The sequence below is a fragment of the Podarcis melisellensis genome (genome assembly GCF_964234715.1).
Source record: "Podarcis melisellensis genome assembly, chromosome: 1".
NCBI classification, from domain to species: Eukaryota; Metazoa; Chordata; class Lepidosauria; order Squamata; family Lacertidae; genus Podarcis; species Podarcis melisellensis.
Window position 1 is genome coordinate 55,695,799 of NC_138528.1, and position 26,611 is coordinate 55,722,409.

Genomic DNA, 26,611 nt, shown 5'->3' on the forward strand with positions numbered 1-26,611 from the left:
GCTAAAGTAAAAGGGTGTTTCTCACATCACTCCCATTAAACAGAACAATTAGTTAAACCTAGCAAAAATAGTCATTACCGGTCCCAGCTCCAGCCACCTTGGGACTGACCCCAATAACAATTCAGCATTCAGATACTACAAATTAGATTCAGTGACAATACACACAGCGTGTTAGATGTGTTGAGCATAATGTTAGATGTGTTGATGGTGGAGACACAGCATTACGGATAGGGGCTCCCTCCTTAGTGCTTATTCACAACACTAGCATGGGTGTTCCATTAGTGTTCTTCATTTCCCCTAACTTCTAGATTTTTACAGACACCATATAACTCTAAAGGTTAGTGGAAAAGGACTTGGAAGTCATGTTTATTCCACCTCAGCAAGACGTACTGTATTTCATCCAACGCTGGATGGCATTCTAGACTGGTGAGCAAACAAAATAAATAATGTGTACTCTACATATTCAGAAGAAAGGAAAGACGTGGCACATTTCAATTTGGGAATGTATCACAACAGAACATGAGGGGCTGTCATATGACATTCCCTGGTATCACAAAATGTTTGTTTATGGAAAGCTACTATGTCAAGCAGACTGGGACTGGTTTTCTTCCTTACCTGCTAGTCTTCTTTGTGCAGGTTAAGTGAGGCAGAGCTTACCTTTATGCCTTTTTGTACCCCAAACCAGGCATGGGGGAACTTTTAGCTCTTAAGCCCAGTTAGGCCTGTGAGAGGTCCTAATCTGGCCCAGAAGGCCATGCCCATGCTTGAGATCACACCTGCCATCAGGTGTAGAACCTGAAAAGCCGTGCCTGGAAAGGAGCAAGGAGTGTTTACTCTGAATGTTCTTCTGCAAGTGCAGCTTCCTTTTTTAAATGTAGTGCTAAATGGAAAACTACTGGGCCAGCTCCCAATCAGAGCTTCTGAGTGGAACCAATGCTTGCCACAATCAAGAGATTACCTTTGGTGCTGAATTTAAATTGCACTCAAGCCAGGCACCAAAGAAAAAATGTTCCTTTGCAGATGCAGCTTGAATCCAAACCATCCCTGCAAAGAACTGGGAAAAGACTCCTGATTCTCTCCTTCGAAATTGAGCCATCTGAAACCAGAGTGTTGTCAGGTGATCAGACAGATATGGTAGGTGCCCTACCAACCTGTCCAAGTGAGGCACAAGGGTAAGAGGGGTCTGGACTTGGCCTGGTGCTTCCACAGCTCTACACTACAAGTGCAGGATTTTGGATGCAATAGTGGAGGTGAGCAGAGCAAAGAATCTCTGTGATCTATGCCCATGGGGAAGTGTCCAAGTCATGCCATCTGTTCCCTTTCACCATCGGCCAGTGAGAAGTGCTGATCTAGACATAGGAGGTATCTCCACAGAGATCTGCTCCCCACTGTAGTCCTCCTTGAATCAAAGCACCCCATGTCTTTCACGCACCAGAGAAGATGGCATAGGCACCCTAGTACTCTCTTCTCCAGAAACTGCCTCTTCTTCTGAAGGAGGTTACCCACAGCCTGAGAGAATGAAAGGCCTTACCATAGACTGCTTCATTCGTGAGAAGGATGAAGTAACTGAGAAGAGGGCTGAGTGACTTGCGGTGACTGAGGAGTGCATGTGTGCACACCGAGAAGACAAAATAGTTCACTATTTGTTATTAGCCCCCATTAATCTTTATCTGTCTTAGGCCACTCATTTCTCTTCTCACTCACCTCACACTCGTTATATCAAATCTGAAGAGGTCATGTATTATTTGAACTCCAAACATCTGCCATCAAATTATTTTTCTCTCCCGGTTCAGTGACCTGTGATTCTGCATCACTGAGCAAAGGAGGGTTTATCTGCAGACAACAGGCTTATCAGTGGAACGCCTGTCTCTCTTAGCTTAAACGCTGTGGATTCATGATGCCTTTTGGTGGGGGGAGGGGGCTGGAAAATGCAAGGGCTACTCTACCGATGACAAGTTAAGAAGCTACCCCCACCTTTTAACTTGACCTGGACAATCCAAAATAGGCACTTGAGATGGTAAGTGATCTGTTAAATTATGTCAACCGCTGAAGTAACAGCAGAACATCTACAGTGAAAATGAGCAAATCAGTCAGATATGCTGTGATTTAATTATGCTGTCAGGAGGAAACAGTTCATCAAGCAATAATGATTGATTGCTGATTTCCCCCCCAAGATGCAGCAGCGTTTTCTAACTGAGAAAAAGATGTGATCAACTCTGCTATCCCACTTTGCCCCTTGCTCTCTTGCTGGATCAACAGGCTCATGGGCAATGCTTTTAAGTGTCCATTTACTGATGTAAATGACAGTGAAACAATCCAAAAGTGCCAGTGACATCTGCATGAATGCAGAATGAATTCATTATGATTTGCGTCGTTACAACGAACAGCAAATGTATCCATAAGAGCAAGACATTTAAAAGTAATGGGTTTCCAGATTCCTTGTCCATAAAAGTGATAATGAGGAAACTCGTGTACTACATAAATTAGAAAAAGGCTCGCAAACTGGCAAAGTGCCATTTCAAGGTGTGGCGAGAGGAGTTCATATGCTGTTTTCTCTTTAGGAAGCACAGAATTAGGCCTTCTTCGGAAGGCAGCTTCCCCAGGGACTGTAGCATTAAATGTAAGATAGAGTGGGGGGGAAGAGAGACATGGGAAAGAGAGGAGAGAGTGAAAGATTTGGCTGCTCTCCAAGTGATCGTGCCACAAGTGCTAATCTTGTGAGCCTCCTTGACTAAAAGAAGGTGGGTACAGTTTGAATAAGAGACACTGATTCAGGGTGTCCTATCCTTGCAAACTCTTCCATCTGTATGTGTCCTTACTGTTTCCTCTTCTACTGTGAGCTGCTTGGGTTTTCTAGCTTCAGCGATTCAAACCAACAGACAGTGTGCTATATTGGCTAGTGTGTCAGTCTCGGACCTGGAAACCAAATCCCCAATCGGCCATGAAGCTCAATGGGGAGAACCTTGAGCTCCAGGGTTGGGGTGGGGAGACATAAATGCAATAATAAATAAATAAATAAATGTTACATTTGGCGTCTCTGATGTAGGAGCTTATGAGTAGATTGCTAGGCTGATGCTCATGAGTATAATGGACACAAGGTGTGTTGAATGGTTGTGGGAACCATGTGTTGGTAGGTGCCTGAATGAAGACAACCTTGTGTTGGTAGGTGCCTGTATTTCAATGTTTGGGAAGAACAGTATTTAGGGAAATGGTCTGAAGACAGACCCAAATACAAACCTTCCAAGAGCCTTGGGAAAACAAGGCGCTCTCATCTGCAATATGTTTCCAGTCAGATCTTTATCTACAGTGACTTGGACATATTGAAAGGTGGCTACATTTCGTATATGATTTCATATTGAGCTTTCAGCAAACCACAGGCAGTTCCATGAAGCACTGGGTATAGGAGTTTGTCCTGCCATTTGTCCTTCAGGAGAAGGGTTCTGATAAGTTTTCAAGAGGAACTCCAGGAAGTCTATGCTGCCATAAAAAATGGATTTTGCTCACAAGCCTGGCTACATAAACTCTTCCGGATGTTATGAATATTGATTGAAAACCTTTTAATTGGTGAGGGACTGTAGCACTCAGAAGACTAATGCGTACAGTTTGATGATCCCAGATTTTGTATAGTTTCCTATATATTGATTACATTTGGAGCCTATAGTCATAGGTTGCCAGAGCGCTCTTGTCCTTGCTTGTCCTCATGACAACACAACACAATGAGATATTTCAGTTTTGTAAATGGGAACTACAGTAAGGTTGGGAGAATATGACTTTTGCAATCAAGTCCATTTCTATGCTCAAACTAGCAAAGTATCTAATTTACACTCCATCCAGTAGAGTAGATCATTCATGAAAGACCGGTCCATATTAGGACTTCAACAGTGTGCAGAACCACCTCATTTCCCAGCTATATCCATATTTAGGGTTGTACATGCATGTACACAGAAGTGTTAGCAATTTTTCAGCAGGAGTGAATCAACCACATAGCTTCCTTCATTATAAAGAGAAACCTTCACGGCATACTTGCAGAGATTTAAGAAGTGTAGCTCTGATGTGTATATCAGAATTATTCACTCTTTTTGATTAGTGTCCCATTAGCTCAGCTATACGGACCAGGTCCCTGAATTCTGCTTCAGCAGTGTGCAACATTTCGCTTCACCTGCAAGGATGCTCTGCCAGAAGCCCAGATATTTTTCCACACTCTTTACTATCAGTAAAACACAGCAATGGTTGGGGGGGGGGGGAGACTGTTACTGTGCTTTCAAGTTTCAAATTATTGTTTGTTACAGGTTTCAAAGAAGAAGCAGAGGCGGCGGAGGGAACTACTGCAACTAGGAAAGGAAGGAAGCAGGAACACTGAGAGTCCTTTCTGCCTACTAGCATAAAACACAACTAAATGGACATTCCCAAACTGGTGTGCATCAAAGCTGATATGACTTTTCACTCCAAAGACACATTACTCCAAAGACATATTGCCATTTGTGAACAGGGTCTGGAACAAAATAACTCCACAGTCAGCAGAAAAAATCCTTTGGACCTCAGTAAGAACTGTTATTATTACTATTACACTACCTGACTACTCAGTTCAAATAAATACTCAGTTTCAATAGACATTATTAAAAGAACAAATTAATACACAGATAATTAAAAATGGTATGCAAGTGTTTCCAGCTGAACCAAGAGAGCAATATTTGAGCTAAAAACTCAGCTTAGCTTAGCTTCAGCCCTGCTTATAAAGGAAGTGACAGAATTTTAAGAAGCTAAAACAGACATATCTTTTGAAGAACAAAGGATTTGTTTTATTACTCAGGTCAAATCAAGTGCATTAACAGCAAACCAAGAGGGATTTCTTCACAAGGGAGAAACAGTACAGATGGTCCAGGCTGTACCATGGATTAACTCAAATGCTGCATGTAGCAGCAAGACATTAATTTGTTTGCGGGATCAAACATCTCAGGAATAGCAAATGCAAAGTCAGAGATTAACCAAATCACCAGCAAGAGAGAAGGGCATGGGAAAAGGCATTTTCCAGAGAGCAGTCTGGAGTCAAAGTGTATTTTACTACTGGCAAAACTCACCTTGATTAAAGTTGGGCTTCATAAGGTCAGCAAAAAACCCCTTCACTTAGTGATCCTGAATCCAATAGAAAACCACAGTATTTTTACCATGCGCTTCACACTGTAGAATGTATTCTCTTCTACTGTCCATTGTACAGCCAGCTACAATGGTACAGCCAGCTACATGCTATCCCCTTTTTTTGGGTAGTCTAACATCAGCAGGGACGCAGGTGGCGCTGTGGGTTAAAGCCTCAGTGCCTAGGACTTGCCGATCGAAAGGTCGGCGGTTCGAATCCCTGCGGTGGGGTGCGCTCCCGCTGCTCGGTCCCAGCGCCTGCCAACCTAGCAGTTCAAAAGCACCTCCGGGTGCAAGTAAATAAATAGGGACCGCTTACCAGCGGGAAGGTAAACGGCGTTTCCGTGTGCGGCTCTGGCTCGCCAGAGCAGCGATGTCACGCTGGCCACGTGACCCGGAAGTGTCTCCGGACAGCGCTGGCCCCTGGCCTCTTAAGTGAGATGGGCGCACAACCCCAGAGTCTGTCAAGACTGGCCCGTACGGGCAGGGGTGCCTTTACCTTTACCTAACATCACAGCACAATGAAAATATCAGATTCTATCTGTCTGACATTAACCCGGAAGTAACTGCAAGGGTGGCTGAGTTTTTGTCAATAGTATCTCTTAGAGTGGTGAATGACACTATTTAGCGGGAAGAAATCCCAATGAAAACCCCCGTTATTATATATTTTACATGGCTGTTTATTTGTATATATTTATATTTTAAAATTTTATATATGTTTTATGGTGGCCTATACTTGTAATGCCTAATAAAGGTTTGGTGAATTAATTAATTAATCAATTAAGTAAGTAAGTAAGTAAGTATTTTTACCATGATTCTAGAAATCTATAAACTAGAAAAGCAGACTTGGAACATATGCATTTTTGACGATTTGCCTTCCCCTGTGCTTACTTCCTGCCCTGGATGTAGTTATACTCCCTCTAAAGGAGCAGGTCTGTAGTCTGTGTGTGCTTCTGGATCCAGTCTGTGTGTGCAGTCTGGTTTCTCTCTGTGTATTTTGTCACTGTGGAACTCAGTGGCTTAGACTAGTCCCTGGACCTGGATAGCTTGACTGCAGTGGTCCAGGAACTGGTAACTTCAAAATTGAGCTTGTTTGGAGGTTCTAGCAGGGGAGCGCAGCTATCGTATACCCTTGACCGAAGAACGGTACTCTCCTTCTATCTGGGATGGTCGTCCTCTTCCACCGAGCGCGCAGCTTTGGGAGGGACGCACATGGAGCGGTGAGGGAGGAAGGGGACACCCGCCTAGCCAGCCAGATCAGCCGAATCAACCCTGGCGATCAATGGGGTGACAGATGTCGCAGCCAGATCGCCCTCACATCCGGTAACTTCAAAATTGGAGTACTGGAATGCACTCTGCGTGGAGCTTCCCTTGAACTTGGTTTGGAAGCTGCAGTTAATGCAGAAGGCTGCAGCAAGATGGCTGACAGGCATGAGGACCTACTAGCATATTCCACCCTGCTCAGAGATCTGTATTGGCTGCTGATTTGTTACCAGGCCAACATTAGAATATAAAGCCCTCAGCACCATGGGACCAGTTTACTTGAAGGATCATCTTGCCTCATACATGCCCTATGCCTGTTTTCATCTGTGGAATTTGCAGTTTAACAAGAGCCATAAAATGGTTCACGATACATCTGCAATGAAACAATCTTTTAGGATGGCAGGACCTATTCTCAAGAACTCTCTGCCTATTAATGTCAGGCAGATCCCTTTATTGTACTGCTTTTGACACCTGCTAAAAACTTCATTTTGGCAAGCCTACCCAGTCATGTAGTTTTGCCATGTATACTTGTTTTTAAATTCTGTTGATTCTATCTGTATTTTTATAAATGTATTTTAAACTATTAACTGCTTAGAAGTTAGTTTGTTTTTGATATAGCAGTTTATTTTTGTTGTTGTTGTTGAAAAGTATTTTCCATGTGATTTAAAACAGAACCACCCAGATATCACAACTTTTACCATTACTGGCCCCAATGCTCTCTTTAGCAATGACGAACTTTCACAAGCGAAGAAGAGCCAAGGTGTTTTATTTCTGATAACAGTGGCATCCAGGAATCCTCATCAAAATTCAGCCCTATTGCTTGAGGCAGCAACATTAACAAATCCTGTCCCAAAGAGCTCATACTTTATTTCAATATGTAATGTGTTTTATCAGAAAGGCTCAGGGAAAGTTGCATAAATATTTACACTTCTGTATAAAAGAAGAAGAAGAAGAGCCCCAGCTCCACAGGCATGCCACCTTATTTTTATTCTACGAGAGACGTCTTAAACTCAAACCCAAGAAATTCATGGTTGGCCAAGGTTTCAAACTCGGCCTTCTCTGTTCCAGCATTATAGCCACTGGACCTAAACATTCCCTTTCAATCACTGACTTTAAAACGCAGAGATTTTAGAGGAAAGAGGTTCAGTTTTGAGATGAAAGACTTACAGATGCACTTACAGAACAAAACTTCTGGCTGGTGCCTTTATCGGTTACTAAATTTTATTAATAGGAAATGCAGCATGTGTTCCCCCACATAAGAGGGTTCTGAGGTCCTGCTGCTCCCTGCCCACTTACAAGGTAGCTGAGGTATTATTGTTACCTTCATCAGTTGAAGTGGCTTGGGTTCTACAGAGACAGTTCAGCACCCTCTCCTCTATCTTCCTCCCCGCAGGTAGGTAGGGGTAAGAGTGATCTAGAGTAATGAAGTTCAACCCTCCATTTCATATTTTTTTTAAATGTTTTTATTGGTTTTTTCACATAATAAGAACAAACAAAACAAACACAAACACTAAAAACAAACAACAAAAATTGACTTCCCCATGCCTTCCCTTCGCCACATCCTTGTTTTACCGTTCTTTCGAGCAACTCATCGATCAATCTTTAGTCAAGTCCCTTTTAAGTTTTCTTAAAGTTTAAGATTTACAGCTGTAATTCTTTGTTTCCTACCCCTTAACATCTTATCAGTCCACAATTTTACAGTAGTTTTTTAAATATATTTTAAATTTCCCCCAGTCCTCTTCCACTGTCTCTTTCCTCTGGTCACGGATTCTGCCGGTCATCTCTGCCAGTCCCATATATTCCATCACCTTCGATTGCCATTCTTCCAGAGTAGGTAATTCTTGCATCTTCCAATACTTTGCCAACAGGATTCTTGCTGCTGTGGTTGCATACATAAAGAATGTCTTATCCTTCTTTGGTACCAATTGGCCGACCATGCCCAAGAGAAAAGCCTCCGGTTTCTTAACAAATGTCCACTTAAGGACTTTCTTAATTTCATTATAGATCATTTCCCAGTAGGCCTTAATCTTTGGGCAGGTCCACCAAAGATGATAAAAAGTACCTTCAGCCTCGTTACATTTCCAACATTTGTTATTGGGCAGGTGATAGATCTTTGCAAGTTTGACTGGGGTTATGTACCACCTATAGATCATTTTCATTATATTCTCTTTCAGGGCATTACATGCCGTAAATTTAACACCGGTGGTCCATAACTGTTCCCAGTCGTCAAACATAATGTCATGACCAATATCCTGTGCCCATTTAATCATGGCTGATTTCACTGTTTCATCCTGTGTATTCCATTTCAGCAGCAAATTATACATTTTAGATAGATTTTTAGTATTGGATTCTAACAATTCTGTTTCTAACTTTGACCTCTCCTTCTGAAAACCAAGTTTCCTGTCCTGCTTAAACATCTCATTTATCTGACGGTAGTGTAACCAATCTCGAACCTTATGCTTTAGCTTCTCGAAACTTTGTAGCTTCAGTTTTTCGCCATCATATTCTAAAATTTCACAATACTTAGGCCAATTAGAGTCCATGTTAATTTTTTTCACTGCTTTCGCTTCCATTGGTGACAACCACCTAGGGGTTTTACTTTCCAATAAATCCTTATATCTATTCCAAACATTGTACAATGCTTTCCTGACAATATGGTTTTTAAAACTTTTATAAATCTTTACCTTGTCATACCACAGATATGCATGCCAACCAAAGCTATTGTCATATCCTTCCAGATCAAGAATGTCTGTGTCTTCAAGAAGTAGCCATTGCTTCAACCAGCAAAAGGCTGCTGATTCATAATAAAGTCTTAAGTCCGGCAGGGCAAAGCCCCCTCTATCTTTTGCATCAGTTAAGATCTTAAATTTTATTCTGGGCTTTTTGCCCTGCCAGACAAATTTAGATATGTCTTTCTGCCACTTCTTGAAACAGTCCATTTTGTCTAGAATCTGTAACGTCTGAAATAAAAACAACATTCTTGGCAATACATTCATCTTAATGACAGCAATTCGGCCTAACAAGGAGAGTTTCAGCCTAGACCATATGTCTAGATCTTTTTTAACTTCTGTCCAGCATTTTTCATAGTTATCCTTAAATAGATTCACATTTTTTGATGTCAGATTTACCCCCAGGTACTTAACCTTTTTTTCTATTTCCAACCCAGTTTCACTTTGAAACCTATCTTTCTCCTCTTTTGTTAGATTTTTTTCCAGCACCTTTGTTTTCTGTTTGTTCAGTTTGAATCCTGCGACCTGGCCGAATATCTCCATTAATTCTAAAACTCTTTTGGTACTAGCTTCTGGCTGTTGCAAAGTTAGCACTAAGTCATCTGCAAATGCCCTTAACTTATATTGTTTGGATCCGACCTGTATTCCTTTTACCAGCTGGTCCTTCCTAATCATGTTTAATAAAACCTCCAGGACAGATATAAACAGTAAAGGGGATATAGGGCATCCCTGTCGTGTGCCTTTCTCTATTGGTATTTCATCCATTACCACATTGTTCACAATTAGTTTCGCTCTTTGTTCAGAATATATTGCACCTATACCGTTTTCAAACCCTTGGCCTACCCCCATCCCGTGGAGATTCTTCTTCATAAATTTCCAAGAAATGTTGTCAAAGGCCTTCTCCGCGTCCACAAAGATCAAAACTGCCTTCCTGTTAATGTCTACCTCTAGCATCTCCAAAATGTCTATAATGTTCCTCACGTTCTCTGACATATGTCTCCCTGGGAGAAAGCCTGTTTGGTTCTTATGAATCTCCTCCACCAAAACTCTCTTAAATCTTTTTGCCAAAACGTCTGCAAAAATTTTATAATCCACATTCAAGAGTGATATAGGGCGGTAGTTTTTAACTTGATGTTTCTCAGTTTCTGTCTTCGGTATAAGTGAGATGAATGCTTCTTTCCACGATTCGGGAGCCTTTTTCCCCTCTAATATCTGATTGCATACTTCCTTCAATGGCTGTATTAGCCATTCTTTAAGATCTTTGTAGTATTTCGCAGTCAAACCATCTGGTCCTGGTGATTTCCCCAATTTCATATTCTGGATGGCACCCTCTATTTCTTGTTCTGTAATTTTTTCATTCAAAATCCTTTTATTTTGTTCTGGGATCTTTGATAGTCCATATTTTTTAACAAATTCCTCTATTTCTTGTTCGTTTGTAGGCCCTTGTGCATAAAGTTTTTTGAAAAAGCTTTGAAAACAATTACTTATTTCATTTGGTTTGTTGATAATTTTCCCATCTATTTCCAGGGATGTCACAGTGTTTAACTTTTGCCTCTTTTTCAGTTGCCATGACAGCAGTTTCCCACATTTATCTGCCGATTCAAATGTCTTTTGTCTCATTTGCTTTATCTTCCATTCTATTTCTTGATTCATCAATTCCATATATTGCGTCTGGTGATATTTTATTTCTCTTAAGATCTCATGAGACTTCGGTTTAGATCTCAGTTTCTTTTCTCCTTCCTTTATCTGGTTCAAAATCTTTTCCTTCCTCTCATTTTGTTTCTTCCTTTTTATAGAATTTTGCTGAATTAGGAATCCACGCATCACGGCCTTACTTGCGTCCCATACTGTTCTTTTTTCCACCTCCGTTCTCAAATTTATCTCAAAGTAATCCTTCAATATTTTTTGGGCCTTTCGATAAATTTCTTCATCTCTAAATAGGGTGTCATTCATTCTCCATCTGAAGGTTCCAGCCGTTGTTAATTTCATTTCCATCTTGACTGCATTATGGTCGGAGCAGGTTTTTGTGCAGATTTCTGTTTTTTTCACTCTTGGTGCCAGGCTGCTAGAAATCCAAATTTGATCAATTCTAGTCCAGGTCATTTTTGCTTCCGAGAAGAAGGTTCCCTCTCTTTCCAGAGGGTTCCTAGTTCTCCAAATGTCAATCAAGTCCATGGTGTCAGTGAGTTCAAAAAAGGTCTTTGGTAGTCTCCCGTCCTTAGATATTACTTGTCTTTGTGCCTTATCCATGTTTGTGGAGAAAACTCCGTTGAAATCTCCCATCATTATAATTTTAAAGTCCATAAAGTCCATTAAAGTCTCATGCAACTTCTTGAAGAACTCTGCCTTCCCCTCATTAGGTGCGTAAACTCCAACAATTAAGATCTTTTCTCCTTGAATTTGAATTTCTACTGCCAGGTATCTTCCTTCATCATCTTTAAAGATCAATTTTGGTTCCCATTTTTCCTTGGCATAAATCACCACCCCTCTTTTCTTAACTTTGTCTGAGGAAACAAATTCCAGTCCTAATCTCTTATTTATCAAAAGTTTCCTGTGTATCCTGGCAATATGGGTTTCTTGCAAACAGATTATATCTAGCTGTTCTTTCTTTAATATGTGAAAAACTTGATCCAACCCTCCATTTCAGTCTCAATAACAGATGGGCATCACAATTAATTGGGGCTACTTTCAATATCAATGAGTAGCTATGCTTAATTAATAGGGGGGTTATTTGTTTTGTTCTTGTTTTGATTATGCATTTTGTGTTTTATGTTGAATTCTGATGCTGTGAACCACCCTCAGATCTATCGTATTTTTCACTCCTTAAGACGCACCAGACCATAAGGCGCACCTAGTTTTGGGAGGAGGAAAACAAGGGGGGGGGGGAATTCTGAATTCCAGAAGCCAAAACAGCAAGAGGGATCTGGCTTCTGGGATAGCCTCTGGCTATTCTGGCTTCTGGGATAGCTGCGCCAAGCCTCTTCAGGGCAGCGGGATGAAGGCTCCCCCTGCCCGAAGAAGCCAGGAGCAGGCAGAAGCCAGGAGAGGTGCTTCGCTGAAGGGCCACTGCACAGCTTTCCCTCTCTGCGCAGCACCTCTTCTTCGCAGGAAAGGCGCTGTGCTGAGAGGGAGAACTGTGCAGCGCCCCTTGAGCGAAGCCTCTCTGTTCCTCCTTCGGCTTCCCAGGACAAGCACGTTGCTGAAGGGGCGCTGCACAGCTCTCCCTCTCTATTTTTGAGCTGTTTTTGAGAATCAGGCTTTTCTCTCTGTCTCTCTCCCTATACATGTTGACAGAGAGATCATTCTCTTCATTAACTATCTGCCCAGGTGCACATGATGATGATGATGATTTTAAAAAGGTAACCTTTCAAGGACCAGCCACTTTCCATACTGTATGATAAGGAAACACATTACGGTCCACATAACTAAAGAGTCTACCATTTTTTATCGCACTTCGTAGTGGCATGTAGCATGGAATACCACTATAAACAAGGGAGAGAAGCATTTCGTGCCCCATGAGCAGCACCCGTGTTTGCAAAAAAAATACCAGTATTTATTTTTATTCTATTTTTTGATATTTTTGTATGCTTCACTCTGGAGCACAAGGCAGCCTCACATAAGAAACCATTGAACAACCTTCTAAAATAAACAACAGTGACAAAATATTTACATTTCATTAATAATATGGCTGCTGCAAATGAAAGGAATCAGCTTGTATGCATGAACCACCGCTCATTTCCTGTTTTAGAAGGTACGAAGACAGAACTGGGAACTGGAGTACTGCTTGCCCTCAGGTCTCTGTTGACAGGGCTCTTGCCCTACAGGAGCTGACAATTACCAACACAAAACTAAGTTGTGAGAGGCCTAGACAATTGCGTGTGTGCCTGTGTGTTAAAATGATAAGGCAAGACAGGAATCCAGTGTGATAACATAAAGGAAAATATAAGATCAGGATGAGTAACAGATGATGATATTGTCTGGAACGTATCAATTTGTTTAGAGAAGGCTGTGCATGATGCCGAATAAATGAAAGGACGTTTCAGGAATCTCTGAACATAAATGTTTATATCCTGTAAAAATAAATGGCCACAAATAAGAAGAGAAGGACCAAGTGCAGATTAGTTGCAGTATACAAACTGAGAGGCCCAGCGGTCTTCACCCCTCTTTTTAACTGCAGAGCAGGTAATTAAATTAGCAAAGGCATCTCTGATAAATGTGTGCAATCACATGAACTCACCACGAAATAAAAAAGGACAAATGTTTCAATAATTAAGGACCAGAAAGGGGGATAGTGTGCAAGTACACTGAAGTAGAACACACTTGGTTTCTCTCTCTTTGTGTATTTTGGTTTGTTTTACAGAAACGCATCAGGAAGTAGAACATTTTAGTTTGTACAATGTATATGAGCAATTTCTATTGCAGATTACACAGGTCTGGTGCTGAGACACTCTATAATTAGTCCTGTTTCAGGGCATACAGTGAGGCCACCTTTTAGACCTCACTGCTTAATTTGTGATTGATCAAACCTAGTCATGTACTATTGAGACTTCCACTCCATTTCTGAATTCAAGGCAGGCAATAAACCAGAACTATAAAGCATCTTGTAGGCTGCTATATCTAACTCATGGACTGTATTTGGCTTGGTGGGTTCATACACTTATGCATGCCTTACTGGGTATAGCACAACTTTAGCATTTCAGACTGAAGCAAAGTTTGAAAACCAAATGGAAGCAAAAGAGGACTGATGGTAACTAGAAGAAAAACAAAATGTTGGCTCTTTTGATTGGGGTTTTTGCACTTTATAGTCTTTTCCAGGAAATACTATTTGTTCATAAAAGAAAAGAAAAGAAAGAAGAATGGCTGCTATGGGACAGAATTTATTATGCAGTTCTTTTCTACATGAGGCAGGCATGTGTGTAGATAATTAGCACTATGTTCTAAGTTTGGAAGTAAATAACATTGCATGTGCTCAACAACTTGAGTCCAGGATACCATAAGAACTGCCTGAGCCTTTATTATCTGAGCTCATTCACTGAGATTTATCTGGAAGAGGACTGAGAGTTGTCCTCCATATTTCAGAGGCCCAATGAACTAGAAGTTGGGCATTTAGAGCCACTGGTCCCATGATCTGGAACCCTCTTTCAGCAAAGATCTGGCAGGGATGCTCACTTTTTACTTTCAGGCATCTACTGAAGATTGTTTTGTACTGATTTTAATGATGTTTTGTGTTTTATTGTTTTACGGTGCCCTGATATTATAAATGGTAAGTATTTATTTTTTAAAAAAACCTTTACAAAAATTAATTGGTACACTCTGAACGTCTTCTCAAATCTAAAGATCACAGTGAGCTTCCACCTTGTACCAATTTCAATACTGTTTTTGCTTACATACTTATAAGCAATTCACAGCAGATCCATCCAAATCTTTCAGAGGAGATAAGCAGCCTTGTTTATGCTAGCACAGCTGTTCTATACAACATAAGAGACATTATTTTGGATACTAGAGGGATAATGAATTTCTGCCTCAAAATGCCATACCTATTTGTTTAGATTCACTGTGACAGATAGAGCTATCCAAATCACTAGTCTGCCATGCTGGATGTGGTTGGGGTGGAATGGAGGTGATTTCCTGCCCAATCTTGCTCAACTCTGCCAGACTTTGCCAGCAAAGAAGCTCTGCTATCATCAAGGAAGCCCCAGTGGTGTGGAGCATCCTGTTATGTCCACCCAAATGGTGGGTGGGCAGGCAAAAGCTACCATTCAGGACACCCCCGACAGTGCAAGCCAGCTGAACAGCCCCTGAACAGGCCATTTCAGGAGTGGGACTGGGAAGGCACAGGTTGTGCTCAATCCGATAAGGACCCTGCTGTTGTCATGTGACAAGAACACACCCAAACTGAGCCTCTATGCTTCACCAACCGGGGAGTGGTGCCCCATATTCACCTGTTGGCCTTGCTGGGGCTGTGAATGTGGCACTGCTTGCGCTGTTCCATCAAGTCCTTCTGATGCCGACCAGGGGTTATGATTCCATCTTAATTTTATAAGATTAGACACCATAAAAAGAAATGTGTTTCTACCCATTTCCAAGGCTTTGACAGCAGGCTGCCTATACCAGCTTTCCATAGAGCCTCCAGGGGTGAGATTTATTTTATGATGAGTTGTGCCAGAAGATGTTTATTAATAGCCTCTTTGACAAAGTATTTTTACCAACAAGTGTTCAAGGATATGATGAGGAGTAACGCAAGCAGCAAGCAGCCCTGGCTGTTCTTGGCTGTCTTTGTTGAGTGACCAAAGTCATTCTTTGCACTCTTCTGCTTTCTGAAGTCTCTTTGTGCTCATTTACTGTGTCCTTTCAGTACTTAGAACTCAGCAGGACGAGCTGAGAGATGATGATCCACAAAATCTATTCAAAAAAAGTGCTTTGAGAAGATGAGGCTTTCTAATGAAAAAGCTAATTCTGATCTGGGTAATGATATTTACAATTCATACACCAATGTCCTATGTCATTTAGCAGATAAGGAACTGGCCTAGAAAAACAATCCAAAAAGATCTACTTCTAATCAATAGGTATAACCACTACTCTGAATTCCCTGACACACAGAAATATAGTTCATACAGGTCAGCATGTGAAATGGTTTTTTGACTGATGAAATAGTGAAATTGAATGTAAGAAGATAATGGCTTGGATCCTAAATTGTTCCTCTGTTCACGTAAGGGGTGGGGAGGGGTGATTCCCATCTAATCTCTGCTCCACCTGCACCTCCTAGGACCATATATCAAACCATTTTCATGGTCCTCCCATCCCAAGAGCATTTTGTGAGAGGACAAGGGATTGCAGAGTTAAGCAGGAGGCAGGGAAGCTCTGCTGTGTGAAAAATGAACTCTGTCCTGCGCAAGGAAGGAAAATTAGGATCCAAGTCAATGTATTTCTTTAGAACAAAAGGACAAATACATCACCCTAACAGCCTCCTGTGTTTTGACCCCTGAGCTAATCTTATTAAGAGACAGGTTACTAGGCCCTTTGTTGGCAAATGGCACATTAATGAGATCTCCTTGAAATAATCCCATCTCTACTACGCAGAGAAAATTACATTTTCCAGTATGATTATTATGTCACTCAAACACCTCAACTCCAGCATTCAGTGCTTCTCTCCAAATTATAGCGCAGCTTGCCAGGCAGCAAATAAAACCTCTGAAAAAGAAGGGTTTTTTGGAAGAGGGGGGTACAAGGAAATAAAAAGCAGGGGGTGCAATAGAGGGACTATGGCAAAGTTAATTGCGCTTTTAAATGAAGTCCAACACAGTGATGCTTTGTTAGTTGAGTCACACAGATCCCTTTGTCTGACGCAGGAGTCTAAGAAACAGACCAACAGATTGGGCAGAATTAGGTCACTGCCTTCACAAAAACGACATTCACCAGCATAAAACCATTCCTCAGGAACCTCTACAGGCTTTCGCACACGTGTCTCATGAAGGTAAGTATGCTTCAAAACTCACCTTAGCAAATAGCCTATATGCCATTCTACCTGTCAAGATGACTTGAAAGGTTATGATTAGCTCATTTGCACTGCAACGTTCCTCCAAGGAGCTTTAAGTGACTTTTGTACAGTCTATCCCCCTGTGTCATTACAAAAGCCAGGAGAGAGGCTAGATTAAGAGGTGATGATGAGTTTGGGAACTGAAGCTGAAGGTTCTGGCAGTAGAAATCTGCAAGCGGAGAACTGTCCAAATTTCTACAGTGAAACTCCTACAGGTGGCAAGACAGTGGTGCTGCAGCTTTCAACCCAACACAGACTAGGGTCTCATTTGGCCTTATAAAGCTCTTGATTCCTGATGGGCTTCCTGGTTCAGGTGTAGACAGGTTGTCTGATTTCTTCACTGAAACACCTGCCTTGCTCCAAGTCACCAGTGAGCTTCACTGTCAAACACAAATCTGACTCCAGGTCTTCCTGGCCTAGGTCTGCCAGAACCACACAAAGAATGGATGCTACTCCATACCAGCAGCATCCCTCCCTTCCTCCATTCTTTTATATTATGTTAGTCCCCTTTTTAGCAATCAGATGAGCTAGTTTAGATGGCAGGCTGGATCATTATCTCCCCCACCTCTCACATGCCCAGTTTGACAGGAAGGCATCAGATGTTGGGTGGGTGCAGCTTGGCCAAAATCGCCTTTCAGGTCAAGTGAGGAAACCTGGTGGGTTTAATTAGGTTCCCCACCTGCGAACTAAATATTGCCATGCTCCATTTTATTTCCAGGACACTGAAAGATATGGGATACTTATTTTATCAAGTATCTATGAGAAAGGCAGCAAGCATCAAACCTTCATCAGGATACCCCAAAAGCCCACGCTACAATTTTATTCCTAGTCAACAAATGCAGGCTACCACTCCCGTGGCCAGAGGGAGTAATACTATGTTGGGACACCATGTTGGATATTCCTGCCTTGATATGGAATTGCTAAGACAGATCAGAAGTACAGTGTTACCTTGGTTCTCAAACTTAATCCATTCTGGAAGTCTTTCCAAAACCAAAGCATTCAAAAACCAAGGCGCGCTTTCCTATAGAAAGTAATGCAAAACGGATTGATCCGATCCAGACTTTTAAAAACAACCTCTAAAACAGCAATTTAACATGATTTTTAGTATCTAATGAGACTGTTGATCCATAAAATGAAAGCAATAATCAATGTACTGAACTATGCATTGTAGATGATACAAATTAAAATTAATTCTTTTTCTTGCCCACACTAATGATAAGTCATTATTTGGATGGGGGGCTTTTAGCCATTTCTGCAGTCACGCAATCAACCAAGCAATCAGTAGCTGAACTGAGTTCCACACAGTCACAAAACCAAATTAACTGAAAAAGCCTCAAAAACAAAAATGCAAAATAAATAGCAAAAAAAAAAAGTGGCAAACTTAATCCGTTCCAGAAGTCCATTTGACTTCTGAAATGTTCGAAAACCAAGGCGCAACTTCTGATTGGTGCAGGTGCCCCAGAAACAATAGCCAACAACCACATTGGACGTTTGGCTTCCAAAAAACATTCAAAAACCGGAACACTTACTTCCAGGTTTTCGGCGTTTGAGTACCTAGGCGATTGAGAACCAAGGCACCACTAGCTGTGTACGTGCAAATATTTACTGGGGTGCCATCCTCACTGTGAGGCAGGTGTGTGTGTGTGTGTGTGCGCGCGCGTGTGTGCAAGTTGTGTTTGTCTTGTAAACGGACTATGTTGTCTACAGCACTCCAGGCTCTACCCCTTTTCTAATGATTTTTTGCATGCTGCCCTTCTGAAAGGTGAATCCCTCCCCCGCCATCCCCCCCCCCAAGGAGCTCATTTAACCTGCTTGAAACTACATTATCTCGCATTTCGCACCACTTTGCAGACTGCAGGGACTTAAATGGCTACGTGGGGTATGACACACCAACAGCATCTGCGCCCTGCCTTTTCATCTGCGCTGCACTCATATAATTACTGACTTCCCCTTTTCTCCTGCAATTATCTCCTCTCTCCCGTCCCCCCTTAACGATCAGCTGCGGAATTAAGGCGATTTCCCTCACTCTTCCCTTGTTGCTATGACAACAACAACTTGCCTGCACCTGCTGCTAGATGAACAGTGACACTTTTTTGGGTGGCGGGGGTGGGGGAGGGTATGTGGTGGGAGGCAGAGAAATAGCCACAGTGGGAACACTTTCCTTCCTATTAGCAAATCATGTGCAGTAAAATGTCAGGAGGGGAAAATGAAGTGAAACGAGGGACTGTGAAATGAAGACACGCACCCAAAAATAAGTTTGTACTGAGCTTAGGAGGGATGTAATTTCTTCCTTTCCTTCTGATCCACAGACAGCGTTGTAACACAGTGGTTAAACCCAAGGTACATCCTGCATAAGTTTTCAAAAAAAAAAAAATTGTGAGAAATAAGCAGAATAGGGTCAGACAAGGCGGGGGGGTGTCCTCCCCCCTTTGCAGGACTGGACAAGCTTGCTGTCATGTAGACTGTAAAAGCATCACTTCAGAAGAACAGGCGTTCCTCTTTCAGGTCAACCATGGAGCTAGCCCTGATAAAATAGCCTTAGTTTGTGAACTTTAAAATCTAACAAGGGGCAGTGGTGTCTTTCCCTTCATTTCCAAATGCGGTTGCTTCCCTGCTAGCCCTATAAAGCTCAATGGTGCAAGTGTACGTGTCCCCACCAAGGCTGGGACTGTGTCTCCTCAGAAGGCAAGCCCCCAGTAGGATATTAAGGCACAATCCCAGCCGAAGTGGGGCTTACTCCCAGGTAAGTGAGTTTAGGATAGGAACCTTAAGTCTCTGGGTACCCTGAGACAGAACTCCCTTCATCACAGGTGACCTTCTGCCCAATGAACTAGGCGTCAGAGTCCAACAAAGCTTACCTGCAAGCATGAGAAGTTTCTACAAGCACAGTGACTGTGTTAAAGTGGAGCTTTAAGACCTAGAGGCAGATCTTGTTCCCAGTCCTGTGCCAGGTGCTTCAGGCATGTTTGCATCCCTGTGCAACACCCCCCCCCCCTGCCCCTGCTCCCTCAGCTGGGGCCTTGGTCTCCCAGCCACTTTCATCCTAGCCATATTAAACATAGTTAATAATGATGGTGATGATGTATCTGGAGGCAATAGCTGCCCTTCCCTTGCTCCCTGCCCTTTCACGCTCCAGAGAAACACAACCCAGTTGTTTGTGTCTTCTCCAAAACGTTGTTTTATTTACAGGAGCAATCCTTCAGGTTACTTCAAGGACAAAACTGTGGTTCTGTGAGTTGCTCCAGTGACAAAAGGAGTACAGTGGAAATTACATACATATCTAGTTTTTAAAAAGAGAGCTACTAATAGCAGCATTTCTGTGTATAAATTCTTCTGCCAATATGAAATTTGTCAAAGTTAAAGATCTGCTGGAGAATCTTCATGAATGATAAAATTGGAAAAACCTGTTACCCAAGTAGGACATGGGTATGCTGAGAATCCCCATGCCAGCAAGGAGTTAATAGTTGGTCCAGCAATATGTATTTTTAAAAGCCCATGACAAACATTTCATCTGCGCAAGCATTTCAGGGTGAGGAGAGGGAGGAAAGTCCTGTAGCACGTGCAGAAGTCCTTGTGTAAGGTTTCTGCTTGTTAGCTGAATCCTGCCCACAAAGTGCATTTATCTATATTTATCTATAGCCTTGCCCGAACATGCAAAGCTAATAAGGGGGATTGATAAAAACGTCCCTGAAAATGCAGGCTGCTCTTTAGACCTTTGCTTGTTTGGCATGAAGGTCTGCAAAGGGTATCTAAGTGCCGTGAAACACACTTAGAAACCTCCCTGCAATCAAAAAGCCTGATAAGACAACACATGAGATTTCTAAGTGTGTTCATCACAACACATGTAGGAACCTTTGGCAGAGCTTCTTGCTGAACACAAGGAGTTCCAAAGAGGAGTGCTTGAGACATGTGGGAGATAGAGGGCCTTGCATGCACACCCTGACCCTTTAACCTTCACATGCTCAGGTAAATACCCGAACTGAAGACAGATTTGTGCAGCTCAAAAATTTAAAAAATCACACTTTCAGCCTTTGGAGTACAGTTGTACCTTGGTTCTTGAATGGAATCCATTCCGGAAGTCTGTTCGACTGCCGAAAACGTTTGAAAACCAAGGCACAGCTTCCGATTGGCTTCAGGAGCTTCCTGCACTCAAGCGACGTTCGGCTTCCAAAACTTTTTCGAGTACCAAGGCATTCGAAACCAAGGTATGACTGTATTAGTTCATATAACAAGCAAAACACTTGGGGCAGCGGCACAGGATAGGGACTTTTCAGTAGTGGCACCCTATTCCAATTATGGGCTCCCCTTCAAAGTATGTCTGCTGCAGAGATGGTTTACTTTTTGGTGGCAGCTGAAGACACATCACTTTGCCCAAGCCCCTGAATAGGTACGGAGTTCACATATCAGTTGCTATTGCTTGCTGTTAATACTTGGGTGTTGCTGTTTTTTACATTCTGTATTTTATATGTTTCATTTGATAGTTTTATTGTTCTTTTATGTTAACCTGCCCTAGATTAACAGGGGCATAAACTGAATTATTAAACAATACTGGATTAATACTAAAGCTGCTGTCACCTTACTGTATTTTGATTTCACATTTCTTACAACTATTGTCTCTCAAAGTGACTCAGTTACTACTACCAGTCATAGTAGTATAGCAGCCGTGTTGTGTATTTGTTGTTGTTCTATATATATAAGACCAACATGAGTCCTTTGATTCATCATGAACATCAGAAGAAGCTTTTCAAAGCATTAGCATGGCTTTAGATGGAAGCAATGTATTAAGAATCATGGTCCCTTTATGTTCCACAGCAAGTATAGGCCATCTATTCAATGGATTCCAAGCACACCCAGCTGCTGTGTCCCCTGAGATGACAGATAAATTTGACAAAGGACAACCTTTTTCTCCGTTGCTATTCTAAAGATATCTGCTGGTGTCAACTCAAGTCTCCTGAGCACAGTGCTCTATGGGACACAATACAAATGACTGCCCAGAATTAGACATCTCAGAAACCAAAATGAGGCCACATAGAAGAGACCATTTAATCCTCAGTCCTAAAACAAAAAGGGACTTTTCCACTTTAGCTCTTCTTTTCAGATACTTGCATGTTATACTCAATTACAACAAATCCATATTTTCTCTGTCTGCAATTTGAGGGTGATAATGATGCCTGCCTCAGATGGCTGTGGCAAGGATTACTGAGATAATGCACAGGAAGTGATTTGAGCACCTGTAATGTGCTGTAGAAATAATAAGGATCACCAACCCCATTCTCAAATCACCTAGATATTGGGCTGGTTACACGAGGGGATTTACAGAGCCCTTTTAGGGAGAGATAAAGTCACATTCATTGCTACGATAAAATTCTAAGCCCTCCCAGGGCAGACATTCTAAAAATTGCGGCCAGCTGTCCAAGCAAATTTGTGATAATCAGCTTCTCCCCTTTTCATTCACAGAAGCTGCTACTATATCAATGAGGAGACGCACAACTAGATATAACCTATTGCCCCAACATGCCTATACCGAAGTGTGCCTTGCTTTGATTTAAAGAGAGAAGTTTGTCTCCCTCTCTCATTATACTAGACTCAATGAATGGCGGGAGAGTCAAGACTCAAGACAGACAAAAGGACTGCCTACTTAAAATCTATGGCATCCCACTACCAGATGGTGACCTGCAAATGATCACCACCTTAGACAGCTTTCAAGCTGGATTAAACCAATGCATGAAGGATAAGAATTTCACTGGCTACTAGTCATGATGGCAGAACAAGCTTTGAATATCAATTTCTGAGGAACAGCAGCAGAATCCTGCATTGCTCATGTCTTGCTCTTGCATTTTCCATAGGCAACTGGCTGCTGGAAGTAGGGAAGTAGGAAAGAAAGAGTATGATGGATTAAATTGGCTCTTGGCTTGATCCAATAGGGTTCTTGTTCTATTTTGTAATGCAGTTATGTTTGAGGATTCAATACTAGCCCCTCTGGTTTCCCCTTCTGCCATGTAGACAGGAACCACAATCTCATGAAAGCTATACAGTTCAGATTGCAACTGCAGCCGAAGCTAAAGCAGTTTCTACAGAGGGGCAGTGGAGATATTATAAGCATCTCAGTAACTGTGAAGTGTTCTTTCCCCCCATTCTTTGTAACTATCCTTATTCTTTTTGCAAGGGGGTGGGGATTAATTCACTCCAGTCCCTGTTTACTCATTCCATCTGGCGCATGTATGGCCGAAGTAATTTCTACATAATGAGATTAACAAAAACATGTAAGTTTTCATTTACTGACGGAGTATGCCACGTGGAACTAAATGCAAGCTCAATATAGTTTTTTCGCCTTTTTTCCCAGTGCTTCTGGAAATCAGTATACTGTAAAACAGTATACTACTTGAACACGCTCATTCTTTCGCCATTTTCAGCTTGAATCTTTCATTGTTTTAAATCTTTTAGAAGATCCTTAATTGGAAAGGAAAGTCAAGAGCAGCAGTACTCTAAACCCAAGCAAAGAAGAAGAGGGCTTTCAGAATTAACATGTAATATAAGTAAGCACAGAGGGAGTGATTACAGGTTAGACTGCATTTGCTCGGCAACATACTGAAATGTACAAAACCTTTTTTTGGAGCACCAAGTTGTTAAATGATTAATCGCAAAGTTCTGCTTGCCCGTTGTTTGAGACCATTAGCGCCTGAATTCTGAAATGCAATGTACCTATAGTGGCACAAAAAAGAAATAAAGCATTGCCAAGAAAGGATAGATAATTGATCTGCAGCTGATGGGTCAGGACCCAATACTGGGTTGCAGACTGAACTACAGGCACCCCGCACTTACGTGCTTTCAACTCGTGCACGACTGTGCAAACGTGCAGCGCCGGGAACGAAATAAGTAGATTCAAACCAGGAAATGGCAAGAGAGAGTTGCGAGAGTCCTCGTGGGTCATGAGAAGACCCACGTGCCCAAAGAGGACTTCAGTGAGAGTGGAGAAAGCCCCAAAGAGACCAGAGGCACAGCAGGGCTTTGTTTAGGCTGCTCGGCCTCCCTGCCTAGCAGCTGGGGCGAGTGGCAGTGCAGCAGCAGCCATTGTTCCGCGCTGTCCCCAGTGTGCCACAGAGCTTCAACTTTGGTTGAAGAGAATTTTGTGGAGAAAGGACAGAAGAGAGAGCTGTGGTGTTGGGAAAAATGGGCATCTAGAAGCCTTTTAGAGGGTGCTCCCCACTTACACAATTTTCACTTAGGCACATGACACCTGGAACATAACCCCCACATAGGTGGAGGGATGCTATATGGTAGGTTGCAGCATACAGTTCCAGCACCATACAAATGTATGGTTAAAACCTTAAGTAATGGGTGCCCAAATGCATGTTTGGGCTGAAGATGGGTCCTGGATTTGAAAAGGTCGAAGACTGATGTTATTCTTGTTGTTTCTAATGTGCCTACATCAATGGACCTGCACCTAGTTATGCTGCAAAGGAACACTAATGAACACTAATAATAGTACTGGATATGCATTTGCCTTGAAACAGTGACTATCATGAGGAAACATTATCGCAATCTTTACTGGCATATAGTAGTTAAACTATTCTTTTTTAAAGAAGAGCAGTCACTTTTTACATAGGCAGAAAATAGGCTTTCTGGATACTGTGGTTTCTCCATGTCCTTTTTTTGGGAGGGGGGATTGGCACAGATTTGTATAAAGGCCTACATGACATCTGCTTCATGAGAAAAGAGAATTTTATATCTTGGCAAATTTCTACGAATGCTTAGTTTATGCTCTTCTCAGAGGGAAGAATAAAAGGAAACAGCAAACAGAAGGGATTTCGGAAAATATCTAGGAACAGGAAGGGAAAGACAGAAAAGGGCTGCCTAGAGTAATTAACTTTCTTGTTTAAAAATTTCCCTGTGGAAAAAAGGCCTTTAGAAAGGAGTGACTAAGCACTGGTTAAACCTCAGTTTTCATGCACATCAAATGGCTCTCACCTCAGCCAGTTCTAATCAAATAGAGATAGAGGCAGGACAGATGGAGAGACAATGGACAATTACTCCCTTGTGGGAGAGCCAGGCTATTAACTCAGAGCCAATCTGTGTAAGGTGAGTAGATTGGTCCCATTTGTAATTTCAGGTTCTGCTGGGATCCTGTTAACAATGTATTACTGTCACAGTGAGAAATTTAGTGAGACTAGGACTCCCCCTAAGGCTGCAGTGTTTAAAGGGTGCCTGAAGTCTCTCTTGTGGAAGTGCTTTTAGTAATACCACTCCTCATTGCACTGAAGGGTAGGGAACAAAACAGTAAGTCAACTAGCCATGGTAAAAAATAGCCTCTCACCAATACAGTAAACAATATGCTATGCTGCTAAAAGAAGTTCCATACTGACATGCAGGATTTGTCCCTGTTCATCCTACCCCCAGTGGTTCTCAAACCCGCAACATTCAGCATCCACTTACGGCGGCTGAAAACTAACAGGTCCCACCTAGAGATGCGAAGGACTGTTAAAAATGTGAAAGAGAACCATATTCTCCTCTCTCACAGCCATTTCCTCCAGCCCTTCACATTTCTAATCCCACCAGTCACAAAATGGTGGCAGATGCAGGCAGAGTTTAGCATAAATGGCTGGCAGTTTTAGATATAATTTTCTACTGATACCTAATTCATTTTTTTTAAAAAAAGTCTAAATTCTTTGCCACACTGCTTTCCTTGTGGCAAGGCGCAACATAGATCAGCTATCCTCAAGCTAACTATAGCCATTTGCTCGTGAGATATTATGACTCAGACTCCCCCTTTTAGGCAGAATTTGCTGGTCCCAAGGCTCCAAGTGGATTTTTCCACTCCCACCACCAAATGCTTCTCGCAATATTTTTACTTATCTCCTGAAACTTCTCCTACTAGTCACATTTCATGTTCATCCCCTGCCCTGCAAAAACCCCTACTTGCATCCTTTCTCCCTGGAGCATCAGTACATCGGGAGTTCCTGGTGCTGGCACTGATCCAACCAATAGGTGATGGTATGGCTAGGGGGCAGGGTAGGAAGGTGAGGCAGGAGCAGGTGAGATGGCAGCAATGGCACAGGCAAAGTGTGGGTAATTTATTTTTGTGCACAAGGTAATGGCTAAATTCACATCCTAGCTAAATAAGCCAGGTTCCACATGATTACAGCCCCTTTGCTGCTGCTTCACTACTCCCTTTGTGCAAGCAGTAAAGCAACCCACAAAGCTGGAGTTCATTAAGACTTCCTGTTATGTGTGAAACGTGAATTACGGTTAATGGTTTCCAAATGAGACAGGCTTTTAATCTGGCTTGTTCTCTCACTCTACAAACAGCAGCAATGAGACCAAACTGGCAGGGCCCCCACAGGAACCAAACTGCAAGCCCTAAAACACAACATTTTTTCCAAAGTGGAATTCTTTGGAAATTTAACAGGACTTCTTCACTGAGAACAACAGACACGATTCTCTGAAACACAACATTGATCAATATCCACCATTACTGATTGCCCCCTGTAGCATAAAGTTGCAAGAGAGCATTGAACACATTTGCGGCACACAATCTGTAGAGCAACAGCAAAGCCTAGCAAGGCCTAATGCTGATTCACAAAAAAGAAATTTCCCAGCTGTCCCATGAAGGTCTTTTGGCAGCTAAACTGACATGGAACAGGCTCGTGGAGAGCAAAAAGTGTGAAAATCAATGCCCCAGAATCATATGTGATGCATTTGAGTTCATTGACAGGCATTCCTGAGCAGACAGGATTCCTTGGATGTAGGAAATCTGAAGGTCGCTGTCAGGGTTTGCATGATTTTGACATAGGACATAAATATGACAAAGATAATAAGAAGAGATAGGCGAGCAGCAGCAGAGAAGGCCACTGCTGCAGAGTAAGTCAGCATATGGAAGACAGCTACAGAAAGGAAAGGGCAAAAGGAAAAAAGCAGAAGGACTTGGCATTGGACAGGATGTGAGAAAAAG

General features: G+C 42.1%; 1 protein-coding gene and 1 long non-coding RNA gene across 2 annotated transcripts in view; one reads left to right on the forward strand and one right to left on the reverse strand.

The window, feature by feature from the left end:
• Window positions 1-26,611, reverse strand: part of TRIM44 (tripartite motif containing 44) — a 92,432-nt gene that overhangs the window by 25,140 nt on the left and 40,681 nt on the right. The window lies entirely within an intron of this gene.
• LOC309359075 overlaps window positions 17,901-26,611 on the forward strand; it is a 55,719-nt gene continuing 47,008 nt past the window's right edge. The window contains exon 1 of the long non-coding RNA XR_014163714.1: window positions 17,901-18,197. This is a non-coding gene — a long non-coding RNA (uncharacterized lncRNA). The remainder of the gene's footprint in view (window positions 18,198-26,611) is intronic.